At 42.9% G+C, this 9,428-nt stretch overlaps 1 protein-coding gene across 1 annotated transcript in view; it reads right to left on the reverse strand.

The window, feature by feature from the left end:
* The window catches only part of LOC127412788 (neurite extension and migration factor-like), a 97,496-nt gene extending 88,275 nt beyond the window's left edge, over positions 1 to 9,221 (reverse strand). Inside the window, exon 1 of the mRNA XM_051649427.1 lies at positions 8,834 to 9,221. The gene's annotated coding sequence lies outside the window, so the exon portion shown is untranslated. The remainder of the gene's footprint in view (positions 1 to 8,833) is intronic.
* Positions 9,222 to 9,428: the final 207 nt, after the last annotated feature.

The raw sequence follows: 9,428 nt of genomic DNA on the forward strand, positions 1-9,428 counted from the left end.
GGGGAAAAAGGCATAGAGTTGAGGCTGCGGTTAATCCCCACCTCACCCATCCACTAATTCTGGGAACCAATTGGCCCAGCTTTAAAAATCTATTGAGGGTAATGTGTGTGGATGGGTCATGCAAAATAGTGGGGCGGGGTGTGACGTGCGATACAATGGCTGGTGAGGCGGTGCCTGGGCCGTCAACGTCAGCTCCGCATCGGGATGACGCAGACAGGGGAATTCCCGTTCTCAGGGGCTTCCCTGAGGGGGATTTCCCTCTGGAGCAGTCGCGTGATGAGTCCCTTAAGCACGCCTTTGACCAAGTGAAAATAATTGATGGTCAAGAGCTCCAGCCTGGTGTTGCGCTCACATACCCGTACTTTTCTATTATCAAAGAGCGGTTGTATCAAGTGATGCAGGACACTCAAACCAAAGAGTATACAACTCAGCTGTTGGTACCAAAAAGCCGTCAGGAAACACTTTTCCAGGTGGCTCACTATAATCCAATGGCTGGCCACTTAGGTCACGAAAATACATTGAACCGTATAATGGCCCATTTCTTTTGGCCGGGCATTCACAGGGACGTTCGCAAGTGGTGTGCGGCGTGCCGTGAATGTCAGTTGGTAAATCCACCGGCCACCCCAAAAGCGCCCGCTGCCACTGATCGAGATCCATTTCGAGAGAACTGGCATGGATCTCATCGGTCCATTAGAACGGAGTTCACACGGCCATCGCTGTGTATTAGTTCTGGTGGACTATGCAACGCAATATCTGGAAGCAGTGCCTCTAAGCATCATCTCAGCACGTAGTGTTGTGGAGACACTCTTCAAAATGATCTCTCGAGTGGGGATTCCAAAGGAAATCCTCACTGACCAAGGCACAACATTCATGTCACGTACACTTCGCGAACTGTATGAATTATTACGTATTAAGTTGTTAGAACGGCAATGGCAACTGTACGACAGGGGCACTCGACTAAGGGAATTCGCACAGGGAGATAAGGTGCTTGTATTGCTGCCCACCTCGAGCTCCAAATTACTCGCCAAGTGGCAAGGACCCTGAGGTCACACGACAAGTCGGAGATCTCGATGAGGTTAGGCGAACGGATAGGGGAGGGGCACGTAAAATCTACCACCTCAACCTCCTCAAACCATGGAGTGAGGCGGTACCTGTAGCCTTGGCTTTGGTAGTTCCAGAGAGGGTGGAGCTCGGGCCGGAGGTATTTCCCAAATCAAGTTCATTCACCCCGGTCCCTTGCGGAGACCACCTCTCACTGTCGCAGCTTACAGAGATTGCCAGGTTGCAAGCAGAATTTGCGGATGTGTTTTCACTCCTACCCGGTCGCACAAACCTCATAGAGCATCAAACTGAGACCACCCGGGGGTGTTGATTTGTAGCCGCCCCTATTGTCTTCCTGAACACAAGAAAAAGATTGTTCAGGAAGAATTAGAGGCAATGCTCGAAATGGGCATAATAGTCGCACAGTGATTGGGCCAGCCCGGTAGTTCTGGTAACGAAGAGCGACGGCTCGGTCCGCTTCTGTATCGACTACCGGAAAGTGAACGCGGTGTCCAAATTTGATGCTTATCCAATGCCACGAATTGACGAGTTACTCGATTGGTTGGGCGCAGTTCAATTTTACTCAATGCTGGACTTAACAAAGGGTTATTGGCAGATCCCTTTAACTCCAATGTCCCTAGAAAAGACGGCTTTTTCCACACCGTTCAGATTACACCAATTTGTGACTCTTCCGTTCGGTTTGTTCGGAGCCCCGGCCACATTTCAGTGCCTTATGGACAAGATCCACAGACCGCACATGGCATATGCCACCGCATATCTGGACGATATCATCATTTACAGTAATGATTGGCAGCGGCATATGCAACATCTGAGGGCTGTCCTGAGAATGCTGAGACAGGCGGGACTCATGGCCAACCCGAAGAAGTGTGCAATTGGGCGGGTGGAAGTTAGGTATCTGGGGTTCCACTTGGGTCACGGGCAGGTGCGTCCACAGGTTGATAAAACTACAGCGATAGCAGCCTGTCCGGCGCCCACGACCAAAAAGGGGGTAAGGCAGTTTTTGGGGCTGGCTGGCTACTACCGAAGGTTTGTGCCTAGTTATTCTGATGTCACCAGCCCGCTGACTGACCTTACTAAAAAGGGGGCTCCCGATCCGGTCTAGTGGACAGAGTCGTGCCAACAGGCCTTCCTTATGGTAAAATCTGCACTGTGTGGGGGGCCGCTTTTACATGCACCTGACTTCTCTCTCCCCTTTATTTTGCAGAATGATGCATCTGACAGGGGGCTGGGTGCGGTGCTCTTGCAGGAGGTGTGGGGGTGGAACGGCCAGTGCTGTTTATTAGTCGCAAGCTCTCCTTCAGGGAGACAAAATATAGTACCATCGAGGAGTGTCTTGCGATTAAGTGGGCTGTTCTGACCCTCCGCTACTACCTGGTGGGGCGGGCCTTTGCCCTCTGTTCTGATCACGCTCCTCTTTAGTGGCTCCACCACATGAAGGATTCTAATGCACGGATCACCCATTGGTATCTGGCTCTCCAGCCCTTTAAGTTCAAGTTGACCCACAGACCGGGGGCGCAGATGGTTGTGGCTGACTTTCTCTCCAAGGATGGGGTGGGGGGGGTGGGGGGGGGAGGTGGGGGTTGCGTGGAGTAGGCAGGCCGGATGTTGCCCCGGCCTGAGTCAGCGGTGGGGACATGTGGCATGGGGGGCGTGGTCATGTGTCGGTCTGCGGGAGAGGGTGAGTGGTAAGGCTCATCACCTGGCTCATAATTATTTCTAACACCTGTCTCTCATTATAGTGATAGCAGAGGAAGGCTTAAAAGGACGCCGAAGCATCAGAGAGGGTGTTCGTCAAGCACGACAGCCCGTACCCAGAGAGAGAGTGATTGTGTTTATGTTTAGTGTTTTCATTTATTTACGTTTTCTCTGTTATCGACGGTTAACGTCGATTGTGTGGTTCCAAATAAAAGGACTGACCTTGAACCTGCTTTGTTGTCTCCTGATTCCTCCATTACCCAGAACTAAGAACTTGTTACAATAGTATTATATAATATAATATAAATACATAAAAAATATAGATTTTAATTTGTATTAAAAAGATATAATATAAAATATATGAGATCCAAAAACAACAGGCCAAATGTAAAATTGAACAAAACTAAAGTTGACCAAAAAGACAGACATCTTTCAAGTATTTGGAAATATTTTTATATTAAACATTATTTTTTATGTCATAAGTTTTAAAGCCTTAAAAGGAAATCATATTTCTTTTTTTATTATTTGATGTATATTTTTGCAGTCAAATACTGTATGTAAAAATTACTTCTTAAGGTGTATGAAGCACACATGCACCTCAAGAAATATGACAATTTATATGACAATTAATCGTGAAAGCCCTAAAAGAGACTGTTAATCGTCATAATAGCAACTATTTGTTGGACAATTAATTGTAAGCCAAATTTCATAATCGGATTGGATACTGTATGTCTCTAAAAAGTCAGCAAACACACCTTTTTCAAGAATTGTATTAAATTTATTTCTGATTTTATATCTGCTCTGTAGAAATCCTAAAGGATCTCATCATTTGGCAAAAGACTGCAGAGGACAGTAAATCCAATAAGAATTGCATTTCTCATTTTCAAATAATTCTTCCTCAAAAGTACTTAAAGAACTACTGGAATCGTTAAGAGGAATCGGAACCAGAATCCTTATATTCCTAACGATTCCCATCCCTATAGGCAGCTCACAAGGTTTTGAGAACATAATGCCCCAAAATGCTGTCTAGGTAGGCAGATTATAGGTTTTGTGACTATACTGCCCAAAACGCTGTCTAAGTAGGAACCTCACAAGATTTTGTGACTGTAATGTCCAAAAAAAAACAAAAAAAACATCTAAGTAGGCAGCTCGCTATGTTTTAACACCATGATGCCCAAAAATGCTTTCTAGGTAGGCAGTTCACCAGATTTTAAGACTACACTGCAACCATATAAGAGTATAGTAGAATGTTGCTAAAACACTCAGATTTGTCAATGGCAGGAAACGGTCTAATCACAAGGGAGCTTTTTATAAATTTGTAATATTCAACACATTAATTAATATTAATAGCTCTGTGCCTCTGTGCATTCATTCACAGGAGAGCTCAAACGCCAGACGGCCCGTGAACTATGGTTTCAGATGATTTGAAAGGCGAGTGGGTCAAGCTATTAGTATGTGAAGCTCAGGAAGTGTATCAAACCGAGACGTTGAGGCCTGTATGCTGGGTCTGTCCCTGAGGAGTAGCCTGAGCTCTCTCTCCCTCCGGCCATGAAAAGAAATCAAGAAGCTGAACAATCTCCCATGGACCTCACCTAACTGTTTAATTACAGAGCCCCGCAGTCTGCCTTAGTAAGCTTACCCGCAGTACAAAAGACATGCTGCAATATGACTTGCATATACAGTATTAAACCAAACCAAGCATAGGTTCTCTAGGTTCTGAGACTGAAGGTGAGACTATAATGTCGAAATACCTGTATCTAGGTAGGCAGCTAGTAAGTAGCTAACTGGGTTTGAGAGTACAATGCCCAAAAATTCCATCTAGTTAGGTAGCTCACAAGGTTTTGAGATTGCGATGCCTAAAAATGCAGTCTAGGTGGCAGCTTGCTAAGGTTTAAAACTACAATGTCCTAAAATGCCATCTAGGTAGGCAGCTTGCTAGGTTTTGATTCAATAATGCTCAAACATGCTGTCTAGATAGGCAGCTGGCTAGGCTAGGTAGGTAGCTCTTTAAGACTGCTATCTATGTAGGCAGCTCAATTGGTTATGAGATTGCCCAGAAATGCAGTCAAGGTAGGCAGCTCGCTATGGTTTGAGACTACAATGCCTGAAAATGCCATTTAGGTGGACAGCTCACTAGTTTTTAAAACTTGAATGCCTAAAAATACTGTCTATACAGAAAGTTCAATCAATTTTGAGATTATGTTGCCCAAAAATGCCATTGCGTAGGTAGGCAGCTCACTAGGTTATGAGATTATGATACCCAAAAATCCCATCTATGAAGGAAGCTCACTAAGGTTTTAGACTACAATTGTCAAAAAATGCCATCTAGTTTGGCAGCTCCCAAGGTTTTGAGATTACGATGCCCAAAAATGCAGTCTAGGTAAGCAGCTAGCTAAGGTTTAAAACTAAAATGCCCAAAAATGCCATCTAAGCAGGCAACTCGCTAAGGTTTGAGACTACAATTGTCAAAAAAATTAATCTAGTTAGGCAGCTCTCAAGGTTTTGAGATTACGATACCAAAAATCCTGTCTATACAGGAAGATCACTAAATTTTGAGACTTTGTTGCCCAAAAATGCCATCTGGTTAGGAAGATACTTGGCTTTTATTCTATTATGCCCAAACATGCTAAGCAGCTAGCTTGCTTAGAAGTTTATTGACTAAATGCCCAAAAAATACCATCTAGGTAGGCAGCTGACTAGGTCTAGAGATCATGATGCCAAAAAATGCAGCCTAGGCAGGCAGTCTAGGTATGATTTTTGAAACTATTCACAAGAATGCCTTCTAAGTAGGCAGCTTGCTAGGTTCTGAGACTACTATTCCCAAAAATGCCATCTAGGTAGGTAGCTTGCTTGGCTTTTAGACTATGATGCCCAACAATTCTGTCTATGTAGCTAGCTTGCTTAGAAGTTTATAGACTAAATGCCCAAAAATGCAGTCTAGGTGGGTAGTCTAGGTAGGTTTTGAGACTATTATTCACAAAAATGCTATATAGGTAGGTAACTTGCATGTCTTATGATAATGTAGCCCAAAAATGCTGTCTATGTAGCTAGCTTTCTTAGACATTTATAGACTAAGTGCCCAAAAATGCCATCTAGGTAGATAGCTGACTAGTTCTAGAGATCATGATGCCAAAAAATGCAGTCTAGGTAGGTAATCTAGGTAGGTTTTGAGACTACAATTCGCAAAAATGCCATCTAGGTAGGCAGCTGACTAGGTCTAGAGATCATGATGCCCAAAAATGCAGTCTAGGTAGGATGCTCGATAGGTTGTGACTATGATGTCCAAAAATGCTATCTAGGTAGGCAGCTCTCTAGGCTAGGGTACATGATGTCACAATTGCAAATTTAACCATGCCTCAGATGCAGTATACTGTTAAAACAGAATTCCTACAACTGATCATGTGGGGTTTCTCTACACGATTAAACAAAACAGTTGTTGTAACCTGGATAATAAAGGATTGTTCTTGCCGCAGTAGCTTAGTAAAGTAGCTTTCAGAAATCCCTTAGGCCAAGGTCTTTCAATTAAACGCACAATAACATTAAACCGACAACGCTTGCAGTACAATGCAAATCAATGCAAGTGAGCTATTTTATGAAGAGATGCAGAAATAGAAAGGAATGCTGCATCATGAAGGATAAAACGAAATTCTCTGAAGTCAGATCCGGAATATGGTGGAATCACAAATGATTGAGAACAAACACAACATGACAAAAAAAGAAAAGAAAAGAAAACAATGCATTAGAGCCGAGAGGTTATTCAACACATTGACGGCACTCTATCATTTCACTTAACCGCCGATTCAAAGAAATGCATTTCTTTCTCTTGCAAAACGTGACTCTCGGATTGGCCCCTTGTTCAAATACTTCATTATGCCATCTGGTCCTCTCTAAATACATTCATAGCCATCATCTTAGTGGGCATTGTTGTGACGACCATAGAGAAAAAACAAGCAGACGGTATGACTAAATGCTAGAAAACAAGAACGAACGAAAAACACAAGCCCATTGATAGACTTGTGACTAAGTGAGTGAGCAGCACAGATTGGACTGATATAGTGCACAGAACTGTCAATGCATTCAATCAGAATGCGATTTAATTCTCATCGAAGACTAAAAACAAAAAGTCATCATAAGTGATCAAGATCGCATTAACACTAGATCTAACAATGTTTTAAAGGTATAGTTCAACCAAAAATGACAATTCTGTCATCATTTACTTACCCTTATTTCTTCTGAGAAACACACAGGAAGTTATTTACAGCAGAATGCCAAAGCTGCTCTTGTCCATACAATTAAAGTGAATGGTGACCATGGCTGAAAGGCAAGATTTTCAGTGCATAATAGCTTCAAAAGACTTGGAAAAGAGTACACAAGATATAGAAACTGCATTTATGTTTTCTGGTTCATTTATATCCTTTTTGGAGCTCGACAGCCCCTGGTCCCCATCAACTTCCGTTTAATGGGAAAGGGCAGCTCTGACATTGTGCTAAAATTCTACTTTGGATCTATCTATCTTGGCATCTTGCAAAACTTTGGACTATGATGCCCAAAAATGCTATAGGTCCACCCAGAACCATCCATATGTAGCTTAGTAGACTATGAAGGTAGGTAGCAACATTACATTCACAACACAGTACACAGACTGCATCTTTTGGGCATCATCATTCAGAGTTAACTGCCTATGATGTCCAAACAAGCTGCAAGTGACTATGATGTCAAAAAATACTGTCTAATTAGGCAGAACACCATGTTTTGAGATTATGATGCCCAAACATGCTGTCTAGGTAGGCAGCATTCCATCTTTTGAGAATATGATGCCCAAAAAATGCTGTCTAAGTATGCAGCTCACTACATTTGAAACCATTATGCTGAAAATATAAAAATAAAATGCAAAAAATAATATCTAGTTAGGCAGCATTACATGTTTTGAGAATACGATGCCCAAACATGCTGTCTAGGTAGGAATCTCACTAGATTTGAGACCATTAAACCCAAAATATAAGACTAAGATGCCAAAAATACTGTCTAGGTAAGCAGCATTCCATGTTTTGAGAATATGATGCCTAAACATGCTGTCTAGGTAGGCAGCTCACTAGATTTGAGACCATTACGCCAAAAATATAAGCCTAAAATGCATTAAATACTGTCTAGGTAGGCAACACACTATGTTTTGAGAATATGATGCCCAGACATGCTGTCTTGGTAGGCAGCTCACTAGATTTGAGACCATTATGCACAAAAGATAAGCCTACAATTCTGAAAATACTGTCTAGTTAGGTAGCATTCCGTGTTTTGAGAATATGACTCCCAGACATGCTGTCTTGGTAGGCAGCTCACTAGATTTGAGACCATTATGCCCAAAATGTAAGCCTAAAATGCAGAAAATACTCTCTAGGTAGGCAGCACACTATGATGCCCAGACATGCTGTCTAGGTAGAAAGCTCACTAGACTTGAGACCATTATACCAAAAATATATGACTAAGATGACAAAAATACTGTCTAGGTAGGCAGCATTCTATACTTTTGAGACTATGATGCCAAGCATGCTGCCTAGGTAGGCTGCTCACTACATTTTGAGGATATGATGCCCCAAAAAAATGTTGTCTAGGTAGGCAGCTCACTATTTTTGAGACCATTATGTCCAAAAATATAAAACTAAGATGCCAAAAGTACAGTCTAGGTAGGCAGCGTTCTATACTTTTGAGACTATGATGCCAAGCATGCTGCCTAGGTAGGCAGCTCACTAGATTTGAGACCATTATGCCCAAAATTTAATACTAAGATGCCAAAAATACTGTCTAGGTAGGCAGCATTCCATGTTTTGAGATTATGATGCCTAAAAATGCTGTCTAGGAAGGCAGCTCAGCTGGTTTTGAAACACATCCAAAGTGTCAGCAGTGAGCAGCGTTTCATGAAGCCAAAAGTAGCATTAGTACACACCATGAACATTCCCTCATCCTCATCATATCTTCCAATATCAGGTGCAATACTGACATGAAAATTAATGAAATGCATACATTCATGATAATTTTTTTAAGCCATATTTCATGCAGAGCAACATGTCATGTCACTTACCCTTTCTCTAAGCACTCAGATAGTGTTCACTTCTTAATTTCGAGTGTTTCCCACTCCTTAACAGCTGCTATATGTGTATAATCTCTTTTAACAGAGGCACTTGTGCATGTTTGCGCGCATCCCGGGCCTCCAGTCAGAGAGCAGGTGGAGAGCGCCTCCCGTCAGTGATGGAGAACAGCCCGTTGATTCTCTCCTCCTCTGTTACTCCATTTCAAATGACAGCAGACAGCGAGACTGCGTCTTAAAATCTCCCCTGAAGAGCGCTCACCAGCTCCAGCATGTCTCTATCAGTGTATCAGGTGGTGAATGATGCCATTGTAGAGCCTGCTGGTCTCTCTCTGATGGGCGCAGTCTTGACTGCGCGCTCGTTCTTTGACTTGCTGCTCCCCTCGCGCCTGTCTTCTCCGGCTCGTGAGAGTGCGCGCGCCCTCAGAGCGCTCTGAGGCTCGTGACGTCTTCGTGAAGGGGAGGTGCTACAGGTGAAGAGGCTAAAAAGTTTTTTTTTTTTCTTTATCAAAATGTAAACATTGCCATACGAAAATCAATACTTAAAAAGGGTTTTTGTAGACTGTATATATATATATATATGTATATA

The sequence above is a fragment of the Myxocyprinus asiaticus genome, chromosome 22 (genome assembly GCF_019703515.2).
Source record: "Myxocyprinus asiaticus isolate MX2 ecotype Aquarium Trade chromosome 22, UBuf_Myxa_2, whole genome shotgun sequence".
NCBI classification, from domain to species: Eukaryota; Metazoa; Chordata; class Actinopteri; order Cypriniformes; family Catostomidae; genus Myxocyprinus; species Myxocyprinus asiaticus.